This window comes from Eubalaena glacialis, chromosome 9 (assembly GCF_028564815.1).
Source record: "Eubalaena glacialis isolate mEubGla1 chromosome 9, mEubGla1.1.hap2.+ XY, whole genome shotgun sequence".
NCBI classification, from domain to species: Eukaryota; Metazoa; Chordata; class Mammalia; order Artiodactyla; family Balaenidae; genus Eubalaena; species Eubalaena glacialis.
This window is the reverse complement of record NC_083724.1, coordinates 73,964,246-73,990,117: the sequence shown is the minus strand read 5'-3', so window position 1 is coordinate 73,990,117 and position 25,872 is coordinate 73,964,246. Positions and strand designations below refer to the sequence as shown.

At 34.9% G+C, this 25,872-nt stretch overlaps 1 non-coding gene across 1 annotated transcript; it reads left to right on the top strand.

Annotated features, from left to right (window-relative positions):
* Positions 1-2,017: 2,017 nt before the first annotated feature.
* On the top strand, positions 2,018-2,124 carry LOC133098505 (U6 spliceosomal RNA). Its single transcript, XR_009702201.1, has one exon. It is a non-coding gene; the product is annotated as a U6 spliceosomal RNA (small nuclear RNA).
* Positions 2,125-25,872: the final 23,748 nt, after the last annotated feature.

The window sequence follows — 25,872 nt, the reverse complement described above, 5'->3', positions numbered from 1 at the left end:
GTAGACAATGCTGCTATGGGCTCAATTCCATGTTGGCAAAACTGTCTCTATAGACTTTCTACTAGTCTGTCAAGTCAATGTTGGGCTTACTGCCCAACTTCCTGGGCACTTTTCACAAAGAAAGCTAGTATAAACTTTCCTCTGGGGTAAGGAGGACTAGAACATGTGAAAACACAAAGCTGACCTTTCTGTCCAGAAAGTGTATAATTTTTTTTTTATTCTGTTGTTGGTAAATCTATTCCAGCAAAAAGCCTAAGAACAAGGTAATAAAATTATCAATACATTGTCCTGCCACAAGTGATAACTGCACTTTTTCTTTTATTTAATGGTTACCAACTTCCAGAAAAGAACTACCTTGCTAAAAGGGGAGATTAAAGCACATGAATCTTGAATACCTATTAGCTGCCCAAATATGAGAGAACATGTGTAAATGGCCTTGGTAATAAGAAAATGAAAAGGCATTTCTGTTTAGTGATACATCTAACATACCTAATATCAATCATTTTTGCTCTAATTCTGCTATCATTTTTAAACTATTTGGTATTCATTGTAATTTATCCAATCATAATAAATTCATTTGACATTTGGAGATTGTAGACTGAAAATTGTCATACAATTTGTATATTTTTCAGGGTCAACTGCTCACAAATACTATGAATTTTTTTCCTACTTTGAAAACTCAGCTGAAACAATAGTTTTTCATAATTGACAAGAAGCACATAGCAGTAATCCTTTTTTCCTCTCTTAGCATTTTTGATGGAGGCACTTTTAATGCAGCATCTCAGTAGCAGAGATTGCCACTGTTAACATGTTGATTCAATCTGTCTTCAATCTATACCACCAACTGAGGAATTTTAACCATATTTTACATTTCAGTAGTCAATCTGCCTATTCTATTTATTTTGTGAATGAAATAGCTAGGTGTAATTCTTGGCTGTCATATTAACAAATGGTGTCATTATTGGTATAAAAATAACAACACTGCATTTAAATATGATTTCTCTGTTGAGAGCCTCATTTTGCAGGAAGTTAAAATCACTCCCATCAGGGATATAACAAAGTTAAGTGTTTTGCCCAGCACACTGAGCTATTAAGATAATCAAAAAACTTTTTTTCCTACATTCCAATCTTTATAACTACCTTCAGCCCTGCTCCTCACTGAATACTGTCTATAAATGAATATACTCTGCACATTTTAACTACATCTGCCAAAACAAGCTGCACAGAACCATGGATTTGTGGAACATAATTGCTCAAAAATTCTTTGGCAGTTTTGAAACTTGGTTGCACATTGGAATCACCTGGGGAGCTCTAAAAAATGCTGTTGCCTGGGTCACGCCCTAGAGATTCTAATTTAATTGGTATAGCTGAGGCCTAAGCATCAGTATTTTTAAAAGCTCCCCAGGTGATTCTAATACACAGCCAAAATTGAGAACCACTGTTCTAAACCCCTGTTTTACAGATGAAACAATTAACCCTATCAGTGACACATATAAATTTGATGTTAGAACTAAAGCTAAAACTCAAGTCTTCAAAATTCCAGTTAATAACTCTTTTCACTAACTCAAGGGTTTTCATTTGTGTTTCTCTGGGCCTAGGGTTCCTCGGAGATACTTCAGGAGCCATGGAAACAACAGAGTTGAAAGAGCAGAGGTCTGATCCCAATTACCCTCTAACAAGAAAAGCTTCAATTTCTCTTTTTTAAATGTTGGACTGCATAGCAAGATTTTTTCTAGGGAAAAAAGAAAAAAACAGAGGAAAAAAATGTCTACTTGCCAAAAGTAAAAATAAGTTTTAAACTGTTTCAAATAGACCATGTATATGTATATATAAAACAAGAGATCGCCTTCTCAGAAAGAGAGAGAGAGAGAGAGAGAGGGAAGGAGGGAGGGAAGGAAGGAAGGAAGGGAGGGAGGGAGGGAGGGAGGGAGGAAGGAAGGAAGGAAGGAAAGAAGGGAGGGAGGGAGGAAGGAAGGAAAGAAGGGAGGGAGGGAGGGAAGGAAGGAGGGAGGAAAGAGTGCTTGCTTCAGCAACACACATGCTAAAATTGGAATGATACAGAGAAGATTAGCATGGTCCTTACACAAGGATGACATATAAATTCATAAAGTGTTCCATTAAAAACAAAAGAAGAAGAAGAAATTATGACTTTTCAAAGATAACCCCAGGCCAGTGGATAAAGCTATATATATTAAAATGTAAATCTGGGGATTTGATCAGTTTAAATCTAACACAGTGAAGAGTCCTTAGGGCCAGAAAGTGACTGCTTTTAACATCCCAATGTGTATTTTATAACTCTTAAGGAGGACTGTGTCCTTCCACAGTGTGAAGTAGATTGAGAATGCCCTGAGGAACCTAATTTTGAGAAGATACATGGACTTTTCATTAAGCAAACAAGAAAGGGAAGTTGGACAGAGTGGAAGGTCAGGAGAGGAGCCCAGAAAAAACTGTAAGGACAAGGACAGGAAAGTTGGATAGAAAATGCTAAGACAGGAACTCTGGTTCCTGACAAAAACTAGACTTACACTTATTTTATAGGCTAAATGATAAAGGCATACAACCTGAGAAGAAGAGAAAGTGGAGAACAGCTGTTTCATCATCATAATCTCTGTCTCGAACACCTCCATCCATTTTATCTTTGGAGTAGGCTGGAGCAATGAAGTTAAACTACAGTGCTGAACTTGGCTATTCATCAGCTATGATACCAGCTAAGACTCAATCAACATCTACCAAAATCATGGAAGCTGCTACTGAACATTTGTCTCTACAGTTTTATTTATTCATTATTTCTGCCTTAGGATTTCCAGCAAATATCCACTCTTTTATTTTTATTTTGATAGATTTATATTTCCCACTACTACATAAAATCTGAAATAGAATCTCATCGATAATTTTGTTATTAATAACTGGAAATGATAATTTATAATAAGAATAGTTATCATACATTGATCACCTACGTGCCAAAAAACGAGTGTCACCCTATAAATATTATCCTTAATCACCACAAAAACACTATGAAGCTAATGTTGCTATCTTCTTTCTTCTCATGGCGAAGCTTGGGCTCAATAAGGTTATTTTGTCCAAGGTTACACAATTTTAATCTATTTTTGTCAAGATTTCCAAAGCCTGTGTTCTTTCCTCTACTACACTATGCTATTTCATTCTCTCCAAAGACCCCTGAATCAAGTGGAAATGCCCCCGTGTTTCTGAAATATGTAGGCCAGCAATATTAAGCATATTTGAAGCTACTTTTTTCCATTAATGTGACTCCATTTTCCTTTTTACCCAGACACCCTTGGGAAACTACTACTTTACCATGAGTTGCAGATTAAAGTAAAATAAAAAAGTAATTATAAAAAGCATTTCATGACATAGGAGGACGTTTATTTCTGAATGAGACTTTACAAAAATTTCATCAAATTTTATGAGTTTTAAGCATCGTATGTTAATGAATCTGGAAGGTTATCTAACATATAATACTTAATCTTCTGCTTATCTACCTTATAGCAGACAAACATACTTATTTTTGAAAATCTTTTTTTCTTTCCTCTTGCAGAATATCTAGTAAAAATTTGACATTGTTATCACTGAGTTTAAAATGCTAAATGGTTTCCTATTAAAATTCTTAAAAATATAATATAGAGGTCCCTTTTTTCTCCCATTTACCAAGGATGCATATCTTAACTCATCTTCTCTAAAATAAATCTACCACTGTATAAATCTAACCTAACATTAAAGTAAGATTAGAAGATCACAAATCTAACATAACACTAAAGTAAGATTTTGCTGGATCATTTTGTATTAAAAACCCTGTATGCAGAGTTTTGTTAATGGCTGATACTTACTTGCAGTATAATAAATATTCAGCTTCCCAAGGGTGACTTCATTTCCAGTTTTATCTTCTTCCATATTTAAATCCTGTACCAGCCATCTCTGCTTACTGAAACAAAAAGAGCTAAAAATTACTGAGTACTTAATATATCCTAGGTATTTTAATCATTTTATTTTTTCAATTTGCTTTTTTTTTTAATTTTTATTGGAGTATAGTTAATTTACAATGTTGTGTTAGTTTCATGTGTACAGCAAAGTGAATCAGTTACATATATACATATATCCACTCTTTTTTTTAAGATTCTTTTCCCATATAGGTCATTACAGAGTATTGAGTAGAGTTCCCTGTGCTATACAGCAGGTTCTTAGTAGTTATCTATTTGATATATATTCAACAGTAGCATGTATATGTCAATCCTAATCTCCCAATTTATCTACCCACCCCCCCGCTTATCCCCTGGCAAACCATAAGTTTGTTTTCTATATCCGTGACTCTGCTTCTGTTTTGTAAATAAGTTCATTTGTACTCTTTTTTTTAGATTCCACATATAAGCGATATCATATGATATTTGTCTTTATGTGTCTGACTTACGTCACCCAGTATGACAATCTCTAGGTCCATCCATGTTGCTGCAAATGACATTATTTTTTCTTTTTTATGGCTGAGCAATATTCCACTATATATATATATATATATACCACATCTTCTTTGTTCATTCCTCTGTTGATGGACATTTAGGTTGCTTCCATGTTCTGGCTATTGTAAATAGTGCTGCAATGAACATTGGGGTGCATATATCTTTTTGAATTATGGTTTCCTCAGGGTATATGCCCAGTAGTGGGATTGCTGGGTCACATGGTAGTTCTATTTTTAGCTTTTTAAGGAACCTCCATAGTGTTCTCCATAGTGGTTGTACCAATTTACATTCCCACCAACAGCACAGGAGGGTTTCCTTTTCTCCACCCCCTCTCCAGCATTTACTGTTTGTAGATTTTTGATGATGGCCATTCTGACCAGCGTGAGGTGATAACCTCATTGTAGTTTTGTTTTGCATTTCTCTAATAATTAGTGATGTTGAGCAACTTTTCATGTGCTTTTTTGCCATCTGTATGTCTTCTCTGGAGAAATGTCTATTTAGATCTTCCACCCATTTTTCGATTGGGTTATTTGTTTTGTTGATATTGAGCTGCATGAGCTGTTTGTATATTTTGGAGACTAATCCCTTGTTGGCTGCATAGTTTGCAAATATTTTCTCCCACTCTGAGGGTTGTCTTTTTGTTTTGTTTATGGTTTCCTTTGCTATGCAAAAGCTTTCAAGTTTAATTAGATCCCATTTGTTTATTTTAGGTTTTATTTTCATTACTCTAGGAGGTGGATCAAAAAAGATTTTGCTGTGATTTATGTCAAAGAGTGTTCTGCCTATGTTTTCCTATAAGAGTTTTATAGTATCCAGCCTTACATTTTAAATAGAACATCTTGATTTATCCTCATGACAGATCTATAAAGGATATACAAATATTGCCCCCATTTTACAGATAAGAAAACTGAGTTTAAGTAATATACCCAAATTTATTCAGTTAACAAGTATAGAGCATTGATTCAAATCCAAGTAGTCTAACTTGAGAGCCTTCTGATGACTTAGCTACTCTTTAACATACAACTTTCACTCCCTTTGGCCCCTTCTCTTAGTCTGCCTTAAGTTATTGTAATACCTCACTGCCTGCACAAACTCAGAAACTAAAGGACAGAGTCTCTGTCTCTTTTATTCCTTTTTCCTTTTTATTGTCTTACTATTTCCTAAGATAAAACCTGGACAAAATAGTTCAACAACTTGAACTAAATTATTAAATTAATTAGATGAATCATTTATTCATTCCATAAATATCTATTAAGCATGTCTCTGTGCCAGTTACTGTGATATAATATATGATAGAGATAGAATGGTCAACAATGTAGGTAAGGGTCTTCCTTACCCTCCTAAAATGAATATTCTAATTTGGTGACATTATATTTAAAAACTAATTCTAGGTGGTCAGTGATTTTGTTGTTACACTTTTAGTTGTCAGTGAAAGAAACACAACCAAAACTAGCTTAAGTTAAAAGGTAACTTAATGACTTACATTCCTGAGAAATCTAAGAGGTGACTGACTTCAGACACAATTAGATCTAGGGTGTCAAAAATGCCATCAAGAAGTATTCTCTCTCTCTCCCCCCCCACCCCTTTCTCTTTCTCTCTCTCTCTCCCTCTCTCTCTCTCTCCCTAAGTTCTGCTTTCCTCATTCTGTTTTATCCTTAGGCAGAGCTCTCTCCATGTGATGTCAACAAGAGCTCCCAGGGACTCCAACTTACATCCTAGCAACTAAGGGGCAGGGAAGTACTTTTTCCTTAAAATTCCGGCAAACACTTTTGGTGGAGCTCTCATTGGCCATGCTTGGGTCACACATCCATTTCTAAACGAATGAAAATGGTCATATTCATTGGCCTTGCCTGATGTGCTCATAGCTCATCCCTGTGGTAGGGGGGTGGAGCCTAGAAAACTGGGGAAAGGGAAGAGTGCCAATAAACCACATACTTACCACTATCAAGGAAACAAAAGTGTTAGCTCCTCCATAAACTCACTGAGCAAGAAACAGTTCTTAATCCTATCATTAAAAGAAATTACCCCTCATAAAATGATCACCACCACCAAAAAAGATTTTTTTTAAAACCTTAGTTTGAATCATTTTGTTGTATTGGTAACTCTACTAAACACACCCATTATATTCAACCCATTAGTTTAAAAAAAGGGACAATCTCACCACAAAAGCAGCAGGCTATTATCCAGATTCTAAACTGATGTATGCATTAAAATGGCTACAATTAAGAGCTATTTTTATTTTAAAAATCCAAATATTAACAAAATGTCTAATTGTTTCTTTTAGATAATTGGAATTATAATCTCTTCAACCCATACCACGTCCACAGAAAACCTTTCCTGAGCTCAGTTTAAACAATCTTTATTAGCATATCATCCGTTGATCCCAAAAATGCTTGATAAGTAGTATCACAAATTGGTACATAAAAAGTGAACTCAAGGGCTTCCCTGGTGGCGCAGTGGTTGAGAATCTGCCTGCCAATGCAGGGGACATGGGTTCGAGCCCTGGTCTGGGAGGATCCCACATGCCGTGGAGCAACTGGGCCCGTGAGCCACAATTACTGAGCCTGCGCGTTTGGAGCCTGTGCTCCGCAACAAGAGAGGCCGCGATAGTGAGAGGCCCGCGCACCGCGATGAAGAGTGGCCCCCACTTGCCACGACTAGAGAAAGCCCTCGCACAGAAACGAAGACCCAACACAGCCATAAATAAATAAATTAAAAAAAAAAAAGTGAACTCAAAGTCAAACTGATATTGAAATTCTGAAAAACAGAATTGCACCAAATACAGCTATAATGTATAAAACACAGTGGTAGACTGAAATTAATGGGAAGGTCAGGGAATGGAAAGCAAATAGAAGTAACTGAAATACTCTTTAATTCCTTTCACTTTGGCGGACTGAATATATAAGCAGTGAAAAACCACCTAGTTGATTATGGGAACACGGGGAGCAATCAGAGTTTAAAAAAAAACAAAGGAGCAAGAAATCAAGGTAGCTAAAGGGAGTAACTTGGAAACAGATGAGAAATAAAAATAAAGAAAGCAGCTGACAAACTGAAAAAGGTGACTGGGGAATCCTTAGGGCACAATGAAGGAAAGTGGGCTTTAACAAAATGTAGGGACAGACTTACAGCTACAATTAAAAAGCCCATGAGATGTTAACAATAAGCCCATTAGTTAAAAACAGAACTAAATGCAGCTGGTATCATTTCAGAGTCCAGTAGATAGCATCAATCCATAAGAAAAAAATCCATCAGGTATTATTAGTGAAGAATGTAAAGGTACCAAATTGTATATGCATACTGCATGAACTAGGCTAAGTATAGAGCAATAAAAAGGGGAGTTTAAGACACTTAAATAGGGCTTCCCTGGTGGCGCAATGGTTAAGAATACGCCTGCCAATGCAAGGGACATGGGTTCGAGCCCTGGTCCGGGAAGATCCCACATGCTGTGGAGCAACTAAGCCCATGCGCCACAACTACTGAAGCCTGCACACCTAGAGCCTGTGCTCTGCAACAAGAGAACCACCTCAATGAGAAGCCCACACACCACAGCAAAGAGTAGGCCCCGCTCACCACAACTAGAGAAAGCACTCATGCAGCAACAAAGACCCAACTCAGCCAAAAATAAATAAATAAATAAATTTATTTTTTTTAAAAAAAGACACTTAAATAAACAGACAATGAAACAAATAAACAATACTGATGGAAGCCTCTTCTTTCTAAGGGATTTGGGATTATTGTACCAGACAAGAAGTCCTCCTTAGGACAGTGAGCTCATGTAAAACAAAGAAATTCTCATTGAAATGCTGCTAAAGGAATGGAGACCCAGATTAGACTTCTACTTACATATCAACCTAATCTTTTTTTTTAAGTGTGACAAAAAGAATTCTATATGTTCATCAAAGAACATTTTATTTTCTCTGGCGCACATAGCCAGACAGCATTTTGCAATTAGGTGGGAACATGTAAATGAGTTCTGAACAACAGAATGTGGGAGGAAGTGATAAATAATACTCCCATGCCTGGCCCTAAAATCTCTTGGGCTACCCTTCTAGTTCTTTCTCTCCTCTGTCCAAGGAAATGGTAGAGTCACCACATAAAAGGAGCCTGGTGCCCTGAGTGACTGCATGGAGAAGAGCCTCCCTGTGGACCCACAGCTAACTCTGACATAAATATTAAATGTTTATTTTATTAAACAGCTGATATTAACCTACCCTGGTTCATACACAAACATAGGTCCAGAACTTACTGAAGAAAATTGAATTGTTTACATTATAAAACCAGATGATTTTTTAAAAAGAGAGCTAAGGAGAGACAAGAAGGTAGAGTCCTGAAGTACAGCTAAAGTATAGGGATAGATGAAGTGGAACAATTAGTGAGTTCACATTATTTGAAGTGGCAAAGGGGTATTTAAGAGAAAGGATGTCTAAAATAAACTCGAATTATATGCTGTGCTGTGCTGCATTGCAAATTAATCCTCTTTTTGGATGCCAAGTCTTCAGTAAAATTTGCTAAATGCAAAGCCTTAAAAAATGTTATATTGATGGTGAAAGAACTGTATCAGGGTGGTGTCACAGCACTGTACACAGGAGGTGAAACAAAGAGTGAAGATTAAGAATTTAGTAACAGCAGCTTCTTTACCCATTCTGTGAGGACAGCATCACCCTAAAACCAAAACCAGGTAAAGACATTACCAGAAAGAACAACAAAAAAAAAACTACAGATCAATAACTCTCATGAACACAGATATAGAAATCAACAAAACATTAGAAAATCAAATCCAACAAGGTATAAAAGAATTATACAGCATGAAAAAGTACGATTTATCTCAGGTAACAGTATTGGGAAAACTGGATATTCACATGCAAAAGAATGAAATTCGACTTCTCTCTTACATCACTCACAAAAAATTAACTGGAAATGGATTAAAGAATTAAATGTAAGACCTAAAACCACAAAACTCCTAGAAGAAAATAGAGGAAATGCTCCTTGACACTGGCCTGGGCAACAATTTTTTGGACATGACACCAAAAGCAAAGGCAACAAAAGCAAAAATAAACACGTGGGAATACATCAAACTAAAAAGCTTTTGCTCAGCAAAGGAAACCAACAACAAAATCAAAAGGAAACCTATAGAATGGGAGAAAATATTTCCAAACAATATATCTAATAAGAGGTTAGTAACTAAAATATATAAGCAACTCATACAAATTAATAGCAAAGAATAACAATAATAATAATACAATTAGAAAATGGACAGAGGACTTGAATAGACATTTTTCCAAAGAAGACATACAAATGGTCAACAGGACATAAAAGGATGCACAACATCACTAATCATCAGGAAAATACAAATCAAAACAACCTTGAGGTATCACCTTATGCCTGTTAGAACGGCAATCATCAAAAAGACAAGGGATAAATGCTGGTGGGAATGTGGAAAAAGGGAACCCTAGTGCCTTGTTGTTGGGAATGTAACTGGTACAGCCACTATGGAAAACAGTATGGCGGTTCCTCAAAAAATTAAAACTAGAACTGCCATATGATCCAACAATTCCACTTCTGGGTATACATTTAAGGGAAACAAACTGTTATCTTGAAGAGATATATGTACTCCCATATTCAATGCAGCATTATTCACAATAGTCAAGGTATGGAAACAACCTAAGTGTTTGTCAATGGATGAATGGATCAAGAAAATGTGGTATACACACAAAATAGAATATCATTCAGCTTTGAAAAAGAAGAAAATTCTATCATCTGTGACAACATGGATGAACCTGGAAAGCATTATGCTAAGTGAAATAAGCCAGGCAAGCAAAGAAAGACAAATACTGCATGGTATCACTTATACCATGGAATCTTAAAAAAAAAAAGTGTACTCATAGAAACAGAGAATAGAAATGCGGTTGCTAAGAACTGGGTTTGGGGAAAATAGAGAGAGGTTGGTAAAAGATTACCAACTTTCAGTTATAAGATGAATAAGGTCTGAGGATCCAATGTATGACATCGTAATCACAGATGATAACGCTGTATTGTATCACTGAAATTTGCTAAGGGAGTAGAACATTAGTGTTCTCAACAGAAAAAGGAGGGGTAAAAGGTATTGCATCTTATATTCATTGTAAAAAAAATTTAGAAAAAAACACAAAAATTAGAGAGCTAAAAATACTGACAGCCCATAATCCCAACACTCAGAGTATCACTAGTATCATTTTAACAATTATAATGTTAATAACTGATACTACCTTCTATATCCCTATTTTTTACCACTTAACCTTTAATCGTTGACCTTATCCTATGTCCTGAAAACCTCTTTGTAAATGTTATTTTAAGATAAATATGCCATACCTGTAAATACCATAAGTTACATAATCATTCCCCCCAAATGGGACCATTTCAGTTGTTCTAATTTGGTTAAGTAGTATGGCAATAATAAAAATTATGTGTATACATGTTTTCTATAGTTTGCATTGCCTTAAGATAAATTTCTAAAAGATGAATTCTTAAGTCATGGTGAATCATATAAAATGAAGGCTGAAAACATACGCTGAATTAGAGAACTATAGTTACTTTTTGGAGATATCTTCTTCTAGCTGTAATTACAACATTCTCAAAGAAGATACATAAGTACTGTTAAAATAAGCAATGGGCTGAAGGTATTGACATACTGTAAATTAATATTATATTCAAGTAGATTGGAGTTATTTCTTAAATCTGAAGGGAAGAGTCATAAAGGTTGGTTCTTTATCCAGTGGAATAGATTTTTGAGCTACTGTATTATTTGGAATGATCGATTTTAAGTACGTGGCATGACACACCCCTACATGCATCTTATTTCAAATGTCTAAGATGGCACAACCACTAGGCTTTCCTTATTGAGAAAAAGGCAATATTTCTCAATCCAAAGAGACACTGAAAAGTTGTCTTAGCAAAAGATAAAGAACAAAAATACATGTTTTTCCTAAATTCCTTGTTCTGAACCTGCATCCTTACATTTACAACGAGTTTTACATAAGTCGCCGATCCCCGACTTTTCCTTCTACTTGAAATCCAGTTGCAGTCCAGTTTGCTAATAAGTGAAAGAACAGTTGCATCATAGGCTTGACTAAATATCATTTCAAATGGCACATTACAAGACGGTAAAATCTATATTATAAACCAAAACAAAGAAACTGCTGAAGTCGTTAGAATAAAGGATGAGAGATCTACGTGTGATATTTCCAGCAAAACACCAACTCTTGAGTTCACTTTTAGGCAATATTCTGGGAACAAACAGATGAGATTTAACTAGCCATATTTTAAAATACATACTACAGCGACATTATTTTTAAACCATGGTACTCTCTTGAAAAAAAATAGAAACTTGAAAACAAGTAGAAGTCAAGAAATAAATACACATGCATACAAAAATTTAGTATAAGATAAAGATGAGGCAATGACATTATTCCATAAATGATGTTGTAAAGCTGAATAGCTATTTGGGAAAAAAATAATTGCATCCATACCCCATACCTTATTCCAGTAAACATTTCAAAATATTAATACTTAAATGAAAAATGAAACCAGTTCTGAAGAAAATATGGGAAAAAACTTTCATAACCCAGGTTTGGAAACTTTTCTAAGTATGACAATACAGAGAAAGTAGAAAAGATGGATAAATTGGACCTAATTTTTTTTTTAATATCTTTATTGGAGTATAATTGCTTTACAATGGTGTGTTAGTTTCTGCTTTATAACAAAGTGAATCAGCTATCCATACATATACCCCCATATCTCCTCCTTCTTGCATCTCCCTCCCACTCTCCCTATCCCACCCCTCTAGGTGGACACAAAGCACGGAGTTGATCTCCCTCTGCTATGCAGCTGCTTCCCACTAGCTATCTATTTTACATTTGGTAGTGTACATGTGTCCATGCCACTCTCTCACTTCATCCCAGCTTACCCTTCTCCCTCCCTGTGTCCTCAAGTCCATTCTCTACCTCTACGTCTTTATTCCTGTCCTGCCCCTAGGTTCTTCAGATATTTCCAGCAAAACACCGTAACAAACAGTAAAACAAACAGTAACTCTTAGATGTAGGAAAGAAGACATTAACATCTGTTGAGTGCATGCCTACTGTTTGTCAGAAAAGGGCCATAAGATTTACTTTTTTTAAATTTTAATGAATCTTCACAACTTTGAAAAATAGAATTTGCCCTTATTTTAAAGATCAGAAAATGGAGTTTCGTAGAGGTGAAATGCTTTGCCTTAAGATAGATAACTGGTTAAGAGGCAAGACTAGAAGTTCAAACAGACTGTAAACACCAGGATTATGTCCCTCATTCACTTCTATATTTCCAGGTCCTGGTCTCATACTTGGCACAGAGAAGACATTCAATCAATATGGTTCAATAAATGACTCTAAATAAATGCTTTTTCCACTGCATCATGGAGGGAGAAGAGAGACATTTTAAACTACCAAACTCAGGGAAGCGTCAAGCTACAATCCTATTTCCATGGGAGTTGGAAGGGGAGGGGATGGGGGGAACTAAGGCTTGTTTTTTGAGACGTTTATGTGGTTGTATGTGATATAGCAGAAAACAGAACGGACTATGAAATTCGAGATCTAGTATGTCATAGGGGCCTTGTCACTGCTAAAGCAGTGAGATCTTTGACACAGTCATTTGCTTGCTCTCATCCACAATTCTCTTAACTGAAAAATAGAAGTGTTAAACAAATTATCTTGGAAGTTGTTTTAACCCTGACAGTCTACCAATATGTGATGCCCAAAGCTCATCCTTAAAAAGAACAAATGCTGCTTCTTTCTAAACAACAAATACTGTGTATTTATTGTATATTTATATAGAGAATTGTAATTTAACACATATATAAAGGCACCTATAGTTTTGAATATAACATAATTCTCACATGTCCACAAGTCTACAAGCCCAGAAATTCCTGAGGATAGAAAGACAGAGATGTTAGTCCATAACATCACAACATTCTAAACAGGAAGTTATATCACAAATTCTGTTGGAAAATGTATTGTTCCAAAAGTCATGATTTAGAACTTGCCTTTAATACTGAGCAGAACTAAGGCCAAATAGGAAAACGGTTTTGCCTAAGGAAAGGAAAAGAGATCTACCTCCTATCCAGGTTTCTCCCTCCTTTGTGCCTCTTACACACACACACACACACACACACACACACACACACACCCCATAAATGATATTTTGCCATGAACACACACCACACAGATATCTTATTTTAAAAGACGGAAAAAGGAAATTAAAAGAAGCAGTCCTTTTCTTTTTCACATCTGACAATGCCCCCAGCAACAGGTGACAATGAAGGAAATCTGCAGTGATATGCATCCTGCTATATCTTTGCTGACCTGAGTCTTTCACAGTCAAAGAGAAAGCAGGTAACATCCTCCATTAGCAGAAGAAAAGGTTTAAAAATTGCTCAAGTTTACCAGTGTCATTATTATGCTATCTGATTTTTTTAGATGCAGGTGTAAGATTCAAAGTGACAGCAGAATGTACATGTCAAAAAATATTCTATTCAGTGGCCTAACTTTCGGGAAAATAAACGAGCCTGAAAATTAATTTAATCTATTTACAAGTTTAAACCATAATGTTCTAGGAAAAAAAAACACAAAACGCATTAAGATCATCATTGCCTGCATCCAGAAGCATACAATTAATTGCCTATTGGATACCAATTCTAGCCAAATCATTCCTACAAAGAAGCAACAAAGGCGTGTTTCTTGCTAGACAAGAACCAAGTATTGTCTTACTAATTTTCAAAAGGAAAAGGGGATGGGGGAAGGTGCAATGAATTACTGTCAGATAAAGGTGCTATATATATCTTAGAATTATTAAGGAAGTATTTTTTTAATTAGGTGGCAGTAGTCTCTGTAATATTGATACATAAATGATTATTATTTAGTCCAGCAGAATTTTGTAGTCCTTACTCTAGATTTTGCCTCCCTATTGAAAAATTTAACCCTGGCACCAGTTATCTAGCATTAATATCAATAAAAGTCTCTTCCTTCTGCTTTAGCAGCTTCATAGTAATAATGTAGCCAGAATTTAAAAACAGTCCCTTACAAATATACCCTTTAACCTTCAAAGCACTTACACATCCATTACCAAGAATTATAGAATACATGAACAAAAGGGATATCAGGTATAATTTTCTAAAATACCCTTACTTGACATGCCATTTAAGTCAGTAAATACCATTTGTGTACTTTCGAAGTAGGCACTATGCTGCCTGCGGAAAGGGAGGAAAACAAAATATATGCAGATGTTGCCATGGGGTTTTCCTGCTTGTCCAAGTTTATCTAATTTATAAGAGCCTGATCCAAGACTGTGACCAAAATCCCTTACTCCTAAGCTCTCTTCAGTATCCAGCGTGCCCTTCTGTTCTTTCTTGGTCCTCTAAATCACATAGCTACTATTATTCTCATTTTTTCAAATAAAGCAATGAAAGACAAAAATTTATATTATAAGCTCAAAGTCATGTACCTAAGCTGCTTCAAAGCCAGGCTTTGTCCCATGTTTCCAGACACCTGGTCCACTGTGCTTACTACTATAACCAGAAGTGGTAAGTAATGCTCTATGAATAGATTAACTCACAAATTTGGTAGTGGCTGCATGAACTGCATGGTTAAAGAGATGATTGTTGGCTATATCCAAGTTCAGAGGGAAGGAGTTCCTTAACTGATTAGCGATGTCTGCCATAGACACAAGAATGGGGATGATGGCAAGTGTGTTCAATATTTTCCATCTGCACACACAATTTTTTTACCTCAGTAAAAGTCATTTATATTGTCAAACAAATACACTATTGATATAATTTAAAAATTATATAATATATACTATTTCCTATCTTTATATCTATCCAATAAGCACAAAAGCTAATACGTGGTGCTAGATATTGGTAATATAAAAATGGGTAAGATTTGGTCTCTGTCCAAAAACAGCCTTACTCTAGCAGGAAATAGAAACCTAAACAGCTAACACAATAAGATAAGCATTGTACTTATAAACAAAGCTCTAATATTCCTATGTAGCATTTTTAATTTTATAACATGGGAAAAACAAGGCTTGGTATCTTCATATACCGACTACCAAGTGAATGTTTCAATATAACCTGTAAGTATCATTATAAACATGCCTGTGATAAATGTAACTCTTTCATAAGTTTGTTGTGCAAATTAAATGGTATAATGAATATTAAGTGTTTAATAGAGTATCTGAAACGTAAAGAATACTCTAATACCAGCTACTAGAAATTAGCCAACTGTCCCTTCCTGAATCTCTACCACAAGTTCCACAGACAAATATAAAAATTCACAAGACTGAAAATTAAACTAAGAATCAAACTATTGTCAAAATCTGGAATAAATTTACACTAAATACAAAGGCTATGAAACTGGATTTTTACGTATCAATGGACTTTGCTTCTGAGTGGATATAGTATGTTGTAGCTGGCAATAAGGAGAAAAAAAGATGGATAAACAGGAACAATTTTTTCATAGGCATACTGGAGAACTTTGAAAGCAAAGAAGACTAGATGAATTAAAATTCTAGGGGAAGAAAGGTCCTTCCTAGGTATTATGGGTTAAATTTTGTCCCTCAAAAATATATGTTGAAGTCCTAATAACCACCAGTACCTATAAATGTGACCTTATTTGGAAATAAGGACTTCGCAGATGTAATCAAGTTAAGATGAGGTCATTAGGGTGGGCCCTAGCTTCCAGAGCCATGAGAAAATAAATTTGTACTGTTTAAGCCACCTGGAAACAAATACACTATGTGAGGAAACATTTCTGACCATTTTCTTCCCTGAGTGCACTTCCTGATTCTGACCATGGCTGAAGATGAACCTTTTCCCAAGTAGAACTCAACAGCAGAGCTTTTGGCCACCCTATGGAGTTGGCGTGGCAGATTAGAAACTGGTGAAGCACAAAACTTAAAGCCCAATTTTCCCATGAACGTTTGCTGAGCCTTAAAGCAGAATGGGAAGCTGGGAGACTACATCAAGAGGCTTTTAAAGGCACACAGAATTCCCTAAAAGTCTTATGAAAATGTACATAAGCGTAACCAATAATCAAGAGGGGAAAAAAAAAACCAGAAGTAGATCTACAGATTATCCACATATGGGGAATATAAAGAAGGACTCCAAAATACTGTGATTAATAAACCCTTACTAGGACTGCTCAGGAAGAGAGAGAGAAAGAGATCTCATATTATCAAAATCAGGATACAAAAGCAACATTATTAAAAATTATTAACATAATAAAAAATGAGGAGCAGTATACAATAAGCAATTTTACGCCAATAAATTTGAAATTTAGATGAAATGGAAAAACTCCTTGAAAACCATAAAATAGCAAAGCTGAAATAAGAAAATCATCTGAATAGTAGTCATTTATCAATTAATTTAATTTGTAATTAAAACCTTTCCTACAGACAACCATTACTACTTATATTTTAATCAACCAATAAAATAACAAAATATATGAAACAACAGTTTTCAAGAACTTAACATCAGGCTGAAGGACAGTGATTACTGGGGAATACAAAAGAAATAGGATGCGCTCTATTATTACCCCAGTTTACTGCCTTTAAAGAGTTTCTAGGCACGGACACACCAAGGGGATGCCCAGACAGAGCCCAGTGGGGTCCCTGAGTTAAAGAGACAGTGCTGAAAGTCCAGAGACACCAGGAGCAAGAGTTTGCTGGAAAGAGTACCAGAGAGGAGGGAGAAATAAAAGGAAATAATTTCAGAGGACTGTAGAGTCCCCTTCAAGTATTCAGCTGAATCTGATCAGCACAAGCATTGTGAGGAAACTACCTGAGGCCAAGGGAAGAAAGCTGAAAGCATTAGAGATAATAATGTCTGATGCCTACACAGGTCCAGGAATAGCGCCTCTTTCCCCCCAAAAATTTATCTCAGTAGTGGGGAAAATTTAACCCTAGATTGAGCATGGCTCCAGTCCCACCTAGTAAGTCTTAAAAGCAACACCTGAAAGGATCAAACTGTTTCCAAGTAATTTAATTGCATCTCAGACAAAAAGCCAAGAATATTTATAAGAAGAAAAATATCAAGAAATGAAAAGGTAAAGTTCACAAACATCCAAAGCTTATCAGTTATACAAAGAAGTTCAATAATATGACCCATGAGTAAAACAATCCATTGAAACAAAAAACAATCAATTGAAACCAAACCAGAACGCCACAGATATTAGGATTAACAGACAACATTAAAAGAGTAATAACTGTATTCCACATGTTCAAAGAGCTAAGTGGAAATACAAAAGACATAAAAAAAGAACCAAATTTCATTTCTAGAGATGAAAACTACCATTTGAAAGATTAAAAAGATTCAGTAGGTGTAATTACTGGCAGATTTAAAGGAATAACAACATAAAATACCCAAAATGTAACATAGAAAGAAGAGAATTTTTTTTAATAAACAAAGCATCAGAGAGCTCCATTATAACTTCAAGCACCCTAACATACATATAATTTTTTAAAGAAGATATACAGATGGTAAATGAACATATGGCAAGATGCTTAACATTGTTAGACATTAGGAAAATACTATTTAAAATCAGAATAAATACTACTACACACCTATTAAAAAGGCTAAAATTAAAAAGACTGACGGTACCAAGTGTTGATGAGGACATGGAGGAACTGGAACTTTGTATACTGCTGGTAGCAATAAAACTGACACAACACCTGTGGAAAGAGCTTAGCACTTTCTAAAACCTTATATATTCAACTATCATTTGGTCTTGTCATTCCATTCCTTGGTATCTACCCAAGAAAAATGAAAGCCAATGACCATACAAAGACTTTCACATAAAAGTTCATGACAAGTTTTTTGGAATAAGCAAAAGCTGGAGGCAACCCAACAAGAGGTAAATGGATAACAAACTGTGTTGGAGGAAACAATCCGACAAGCGGAAAATGGATACATGTGGTGTATCTATACAATGGAATACTACTCAGCAATAAAAGAAGAACAAACCACTGTTACACACTACAACATGAATAAATATCTAAATGATCATGTTGAATGAAAGAAGCCAGGCAAAAAAGAGTATATACTGTATGAATCCATTTATTGGATTCATAATCCAATACATAAATTCATAATCCAATATATAATTCAATACATATATTTTCTAGAATTTTATATATAAAATTCTAGAAAATCTAAGCTAATACACTTATAGTTTCAGAAAGCATATTAATATTTGTCTGGGACCAGGGAAGTGGAGAGTCAGGAGGGAGGAATTTCAAAAGGTCACAGGAAACTTTCGTAGGTGATAGTTATGTTCATTATTTACATTGTGGTGATGGTTTCACTAGGGTGTACATATGTTAAAATGTCAAACTGTTTTACAATTTCTGTAGTTTATTGCATGTCAATTATAATCAATGATGCTTTAAAAAAATTCCCACAAAGAATACTCCAGGCCCAGATGGCTTCAGTAGTGAATTCCACCAGATATTTAAGAAAAAAATATAATATAAATTTCATGCAAACTCTTTCAAAGAATACAAAGTGAGAAAATACTTCCCATTGTCCCTGATATCAATATATCCCTGATACCAAAACTAGCAAGGACATTACATAAAAGGAAAATTGCAAGCCAATATGTCTTATAAAAATAAATGCAAAAACCCTAAACAAGATATTTGTAAGCTGAATTCAGCAATATATAAATATATCATTACCAAGAAGGAGTGCGATGTTGGATTAACATGTGAAAATCTATCCATGAAATCCACCATTTTAACAGAACAAAAAAATTATTATCTCAATATATACATAAAAATTATTTGATAAAATCTAAAACTTGTTCATGATAAAGCCTCTTAGCATACTAGTAATAAAAGAGAGCTATCTAAGTCTGATAAAAGTTAGCTACAAAAGTCCTACAGTTAGCATCCTTCTTAATGGTAAAATATTGAACACTTTTCTCTTTAGTTAAGAAACCTCATAAGGATATCCATATCACCACTTCTATTCAACATTATGCTTTTAGTAATGCAAGAAAAATGAAAACAAGGTTTTAAAATTGAAAAGGAAGAAATCATATTGTCAATATTCATAGACATGATTGTGTACGCAGAAATCTAAAAGAATCTACAAACTATTAGGATTCGTAAATAAATTAATAATTAGACATAGTGAATAACTAGTTTATGAATTCAATTTATAAAAATGTTTTTTACACATTTTCAAGAAACAATTGGAAAATGTAATTTTTAAAAGAACACCATTTACATAGTATCAAAAACATCAAATATATAGGAATAAATCTAATAAAATCTATACAAGGCAAAACAATAAATCATATTGAGAGGAATTTTTAAAGACTTAAATAAATATAGAAATATGCAGTATTCATGGATTAAAAGGCTGAATGTTGTTAAAATGTTAATTCTCTTCAAATTGATCTACAGTGTCAATGCAATCCTAATCAAAATACCAACATGTTTATTGTGTGAGAGAGAAACGGCAAGTTGATTCGAAAATTTCTATGAAAATTAAAAGGACCTAAAATAGCCAGGACAGAATCTGAGATATTAAGCTGCCAGACTTTAAGACTTACAGGAAGTCTTGTAGGAAGCAACTGAAATTAAGAAAATGTGGTATTGGCAAAAGGATATATATGCAAATACACCAATGGAATAGACTAGATAGAATCCAGGAACAGATTCACACATAAATGATCAACTGATTAAAGGTACCTGTACCTTCTAATATAGGAAGGATGGTCTTTCAAATAAATGGTATTAGAGCAACTGGATATCTAAATGTGAAAGTATCAATCATGGCTTTTTCATGCCATACACAAATTAATTTGATATGGATCACAGACCTAAATGTTAAACAATAAATATTCCAGTGAAAAACAGGAAAACATCATCATGGCCTTGAATTAGGCAAAACTTTCTTAAAAGAACACAGAAAGCATTAACCATTTTAAAAATGGTTGAGAAACTGAATTTCATTAAAATTAAGATATTCTGGCCATCCAAAAGCATAATTAAAAAGGAGAACATGCAAGACACAGAGGGGGGGAAAATATAATTGATAAAAGGGCTCACATCCAGAAAACATAAAGAACTCCTAAGAATCATTAAGAAAGACACAGACACCCCAATTTTTTTTTTAATGGGCACAATTCTTAAAGAGGTATCCACAAGAAAAGAGATCAAATGGCTATGTACATATATGGAAAGGTACACAATTGGTCATCAAAGAAATTGAAATTAAGACAACAGTGAATTACTTTTACACATCAACCACAATGGCTAAAATTCCAAATGATTTATCATACCAAGTGTTAAAAAAGACATGGAGCAACTGAAATTCTCATATGTTGCTCACTGGAGTGTAAATTGGTAAAACTACTTTGGAAAACTTTGCACTGGCAATCTTATGACCCACAATTCCACTCCTAGGTATGTATCCAAGAAAAATGAATGTATTTGTACACCAAAAGACGTGCTCAAGAATGTTACAATTCTTTTATTTATTATAAACAAATGCTAGAAACAACCAAAATAACTATCAGCCGTAAAATGAATGCATAAACTGTGACATTACTGATACAATAATCAAAACAGTATGGTACTGGCACAAAAACAGACATATATATCAATGGAACAGGATAGAAAGCCCAGAAACATACCCATGCACTTATGGTCAACTAATTTATGACAAAGGAGGCAAGAATATACAATGGAGAAAAGACAGTCTCTTCAATAAATGGTGCTGGGAAAACTGGACAACTACATGTAAAAGAATGAAATTAGAACATTCTCTAACACCATATACAAAAGTAAACTCAAAATGGATTAAAGACCTAAATGTAAGACCAGATACTATAAAACTCCAAGAGGAAAACATAGAACACTCTTTGACACAAATTGCAGGTATATTTTTTGGATCCGCCTCCTAGAGTAATGGAAATAAAAACAAAAATAAACAAATGGGACCTAATTAAACTTAAAAGCTTTTTCACAGCAAAGGAAAACATAAACAAGACAAAAAGACAACCCTCAGAATGGGAGAAAATATTTGCAAATGATGCTACCAACAAGGGTTTAATTTCCAAAATATACAAACAGCTCATACAGCTTAATATCAAAAAAACAAACAACCTGATCAAAAAATGAGCAGAAGAGCTAACTGACATTTCTCCAAAGACATACAGAGGGCTAACAGGCACATAAAAATATTCTCAACATCATTAATTATTAGAGAAATGCAAATCAAAACTACAATGAGGTATCATCTCACACCATTCAGAATGGCCATCATCAAAATGTCTACAAATAATAAGTGCTGGAGAAGGTGTGAAGAAAAAGGAACCCTCCATCAATGTTGGTAGAAATGTAAACTGGTACAGCCACTATGGAGAACAGATGGAGGTTCCTTAAAAAACTAAAAGTAGAATTAACATATGACCTAGCAATCCCACCACTGGGCATATACCCAGAGAAAAAAGATACATGCACCCCAATGTTCATTGCAGCACTATTTACAACAGCCAGGACATGGAAGCAACCTAAATGTCCATCAACAAATGATGCAGTATATATATATATATATATATATATATATATATATATATATATATATATACACACAACAGAATATTACTCAGCCATAAAAAAGAATGAAATAATATCATTTGCAGGTCCACGTGGGTGGACCTAGAGATTATCATATTAAGTGAAGTAAGTCAGACAGAGAAAGACAAATATCATATGGTATCACTTATATGTGGAATCTAAAAAACTGATACAAATGAACTTATTTACCAAACAGAAATAGATCCACAGACATAGAAAACAAATTTATGGTTACCAAAGGGGATAGAGGGGGCCAGGGTAGCAGAGATAAATTAGCAGTTTAAGATTTGAGTTTGAGTTTGAGATACACACTACTACATATAAAATAGTATATATACTACATATATATACATATATATACACATGTATATATATATATAACTGAATCACTTTGCTGTACACTTGAAACTAAAACAACATTGTAAGTTATACGTTGATAAAAAAAAACTGTGACATGAGATACTACACACACATACACACACACAAACACACACACAAACACACACACACGCACACACAAGAAAAACCACCATATGCAAAAAGCCAGATAGAAAAGAAGTCCTAAAGCATGATCCCAAGAAGTTCAAGAATTGCAAAATTTATTGATGGTGAAAGATGTCAAAATAGTGGTTATCTCTGCAAAGGATTGGGGATATTATTGATTAGGAAAATGCCCAAGGAAACTTCATATGGTGCTCTAAAAGTTCTATACCTCAATGTGGGCGATAGTTAGTTACATTGTTGTACACACATATAAAAAGTCAATGAGCTGTACACTTAAAAACTGAGACTTTACTACATATGTTTGATACCTGAATAAAAATAAATATAAAAATTAAAACATTAATAATTTTTAATAATTTTGTTTCAAAGTTAAAAATTAAAACAGGGCCAAGGAGGTTGTATCTTGCATTCTAGTTAAGGTAGAACATGCGCTAAATAAAAATCTGCTAAATACTGGCATAGAAGCCATCACATCAACTCAGGCCCTGATGGTCTGAGAAAGTAATTTCTCCAGCAGCCAAGTAGAGCTACAAGAGCAACAGGCAAATCCCATACCCATTTTGTCAGCAAACAGTGGATTGGAATAGGTTTTCTCTTCACCCAAAGATGAATAAACAGAAGAAAATTAAAAAGAAAAAAATTTTAATATTGCACAACTAGAAAAGGGAAACATCACCCAAGAGTCTCAGAGGAAGGGCATACTCATATTACTGATTTATTTATTATTGGAAACTTTAGGCAATCCTTTGGGCAGTATGTAAGAAGATGTAACTTTCATAAATATGACAAAAAGCTATAAAAGTAGAATAAGTTTAGATGATTAAACAAACAAAAGGATAAGATGAAAATATGTGTGTGTTAACTCAAAAATATAAGTTGGATAAGTATAGGAAGTTCTAAAACCCTTCATACAAAAATAGTGGTAATTATGGGTTTTGACTGGATAGAGAGGATAGTTGGATTAAGAAAAGATTACAGGGAAAAGTGAGAATACTTGGAGACCCTCCAGATAAAGTTTAAAAAACTACAGAAACCTACATAAGATTATAAGCAAAGACAGAACATGACAGGGCTTCCCTGGTGGCGCAGTGGTTAAGAATCCACCTGCCAATGTAGGGGACACGGGTTCGAGCTCTGGTCCAGGAAGATCCCACATGCCACAGAGCAACTAAGCCCATGCGCCACAACTACTGAGCCTGAGCTCTAGAGCCCGCGAGCCACAACTACTGAAGCCCACGTGCCTAGAGCCGGTGCTCTACAACAAGAGAAGCCACCGCAACGAGAAGCCCGCACAGTGCAACGAAGAGCAGCCCTCGTTCGCTGCAACTAGAGAAAGCCCGCATGCAGCAATGAAGACCCAACGTAGCCAAAAATTAATTAATTAATTTTTTTAAAAAAGAACAGTGACCTCTACCTCATTAATTCAAGATAAATCATAGACCTAAATGTAAAGGATAAAACTATAGAGAGTCTAAAGGAAAAACATCAGTATATTGTCAAAACCTGGGAAAAGGCAAAGATTTCTTAGATAGAACAGAGAGAGAAACAGCCATAGAAAAGAAAAAAAAAAAAAATGACCAAATAATACTAAAGTTAATTCAGTCACCAACCATTACGCAAGCAAGGAGGACAATATAAAAACATACAGGAAAATTCTGCCATGAGGGTACACATGGGATCCAAAATTTTAAATTAAGTAAAGTTCAGAGTTCCAGGATCTGGCTGCCCTTTACAAATTTGCTCGGGTCTAACTGCCATTTGGCACCATTTACCCCTTGCTGGTAACTGTTCCTCTCGCTTTAATAGTATTAAGGTTAATTCTGGGTCCTGGAAACTGGCTAGGTGTTCTAGGACAGGGACAATTATTCCAGAAATCTCCCAGTTAGTTGTTGCCCTTTTGTTAGCTCCACCAGGCAGATCAGCCTAAAGAACGCTGAGGAGGGGGGGACTCACCCTCTGCTCTCCCACTACCTTAGATGGATTGCCTGCAGCTTTCCCACTTGGCCTACAAACACTTCTCCCCCACCCCCAGAAGATAAGAACTTTACTCTCTTTGATAAAAGATGGGGGGGGGTGGGACTAAGTGAAAGATGGTAGCCAATCAACAATTGTATTATATCTGATTTGCATTATCAAGGAAGATATAAACCACTTTTACTGTACCTTTGTGGTATTTGGGGCCTGAACTAGTGTTGTTCCTGTAGAAATATCTTAGAAATAGACAGTATGAGAGTTCTGAGGGAAAGCACTTGGGTAGGGAAATAAGACAGCAAGAGAATGGGGGGCAGGGAGCTAGAAGAAAGAAAAAGACATATAAAGAGACTAAATAAAGAAAAGACATTTGTGAAAGGGAAATGATCAGAATGAGATGAGAAAGACAAAATTAAAAGGGAAAGCAAGGAAAGAAGGAGAGAAGAAAGACAGGGAAGGAGAGAAAGAGAGTGTAGGAAGAAGGAAGAGGAAAAGAGGTCTCTTCTTTTCCTCTTACAGTATATTTTCCTCTATACAGTATTATTCTACACTCCACAGGAATTTGCCTTGAATAGAAGTAGTAGGCATCTTAGTTTCATGTTCGAGTACTTAGCAAACAAAGTTTCGCAACTGCTTTCCTTAAAAATACTGTCCCTGTTCTCCAAGATAACATTGAGGCTGCTCATGGCTACACCCTTTGGCTGAAGGCATAAAAAGATCTCATTATTCTGTGTGGAATAATGCCAATGGGAATTTTTTCCTTAAGAAAGAATAATCCATTTAAATCTGTAGTTTTCAAAATTCTGAGTTTTTTTAATAACCTGGGGATCATGTTAAAAATGTGAGATTCAGGGCCCTAATTTTCAAAGATTCTGATTTTGTAAGTCTAGTATTAAACCACTGGAGGGGGGGTGGAACAATAGTGTATTCCAGGTGATATATCCTATAGAAGTGGTTTTTAAATGACAAATTTAACCTCACATGTAGTGACTGGTTTTTAAAAATTGACCTGTTCCAATCCTACATGCCTAATGGCAAAATGAGAGAAAAAGATCATTTATATTGGAAGAATCTTTTTATCCTTTCTTCTCAAAGTTCTTATTTTTCTTTTGATTTGTTTAATTATCTCAAAGAAAATTGGTTTCAGAATAATTATATCTAACAAAACTTATAAGAAATGAAGTTATACTTCTCACCTTGATCATAAATGGCCCAGTTTGTACTTCTTAAGTTAAATGAGGCACATTTTTTGTCATGATGACTACTTCTCGATGTT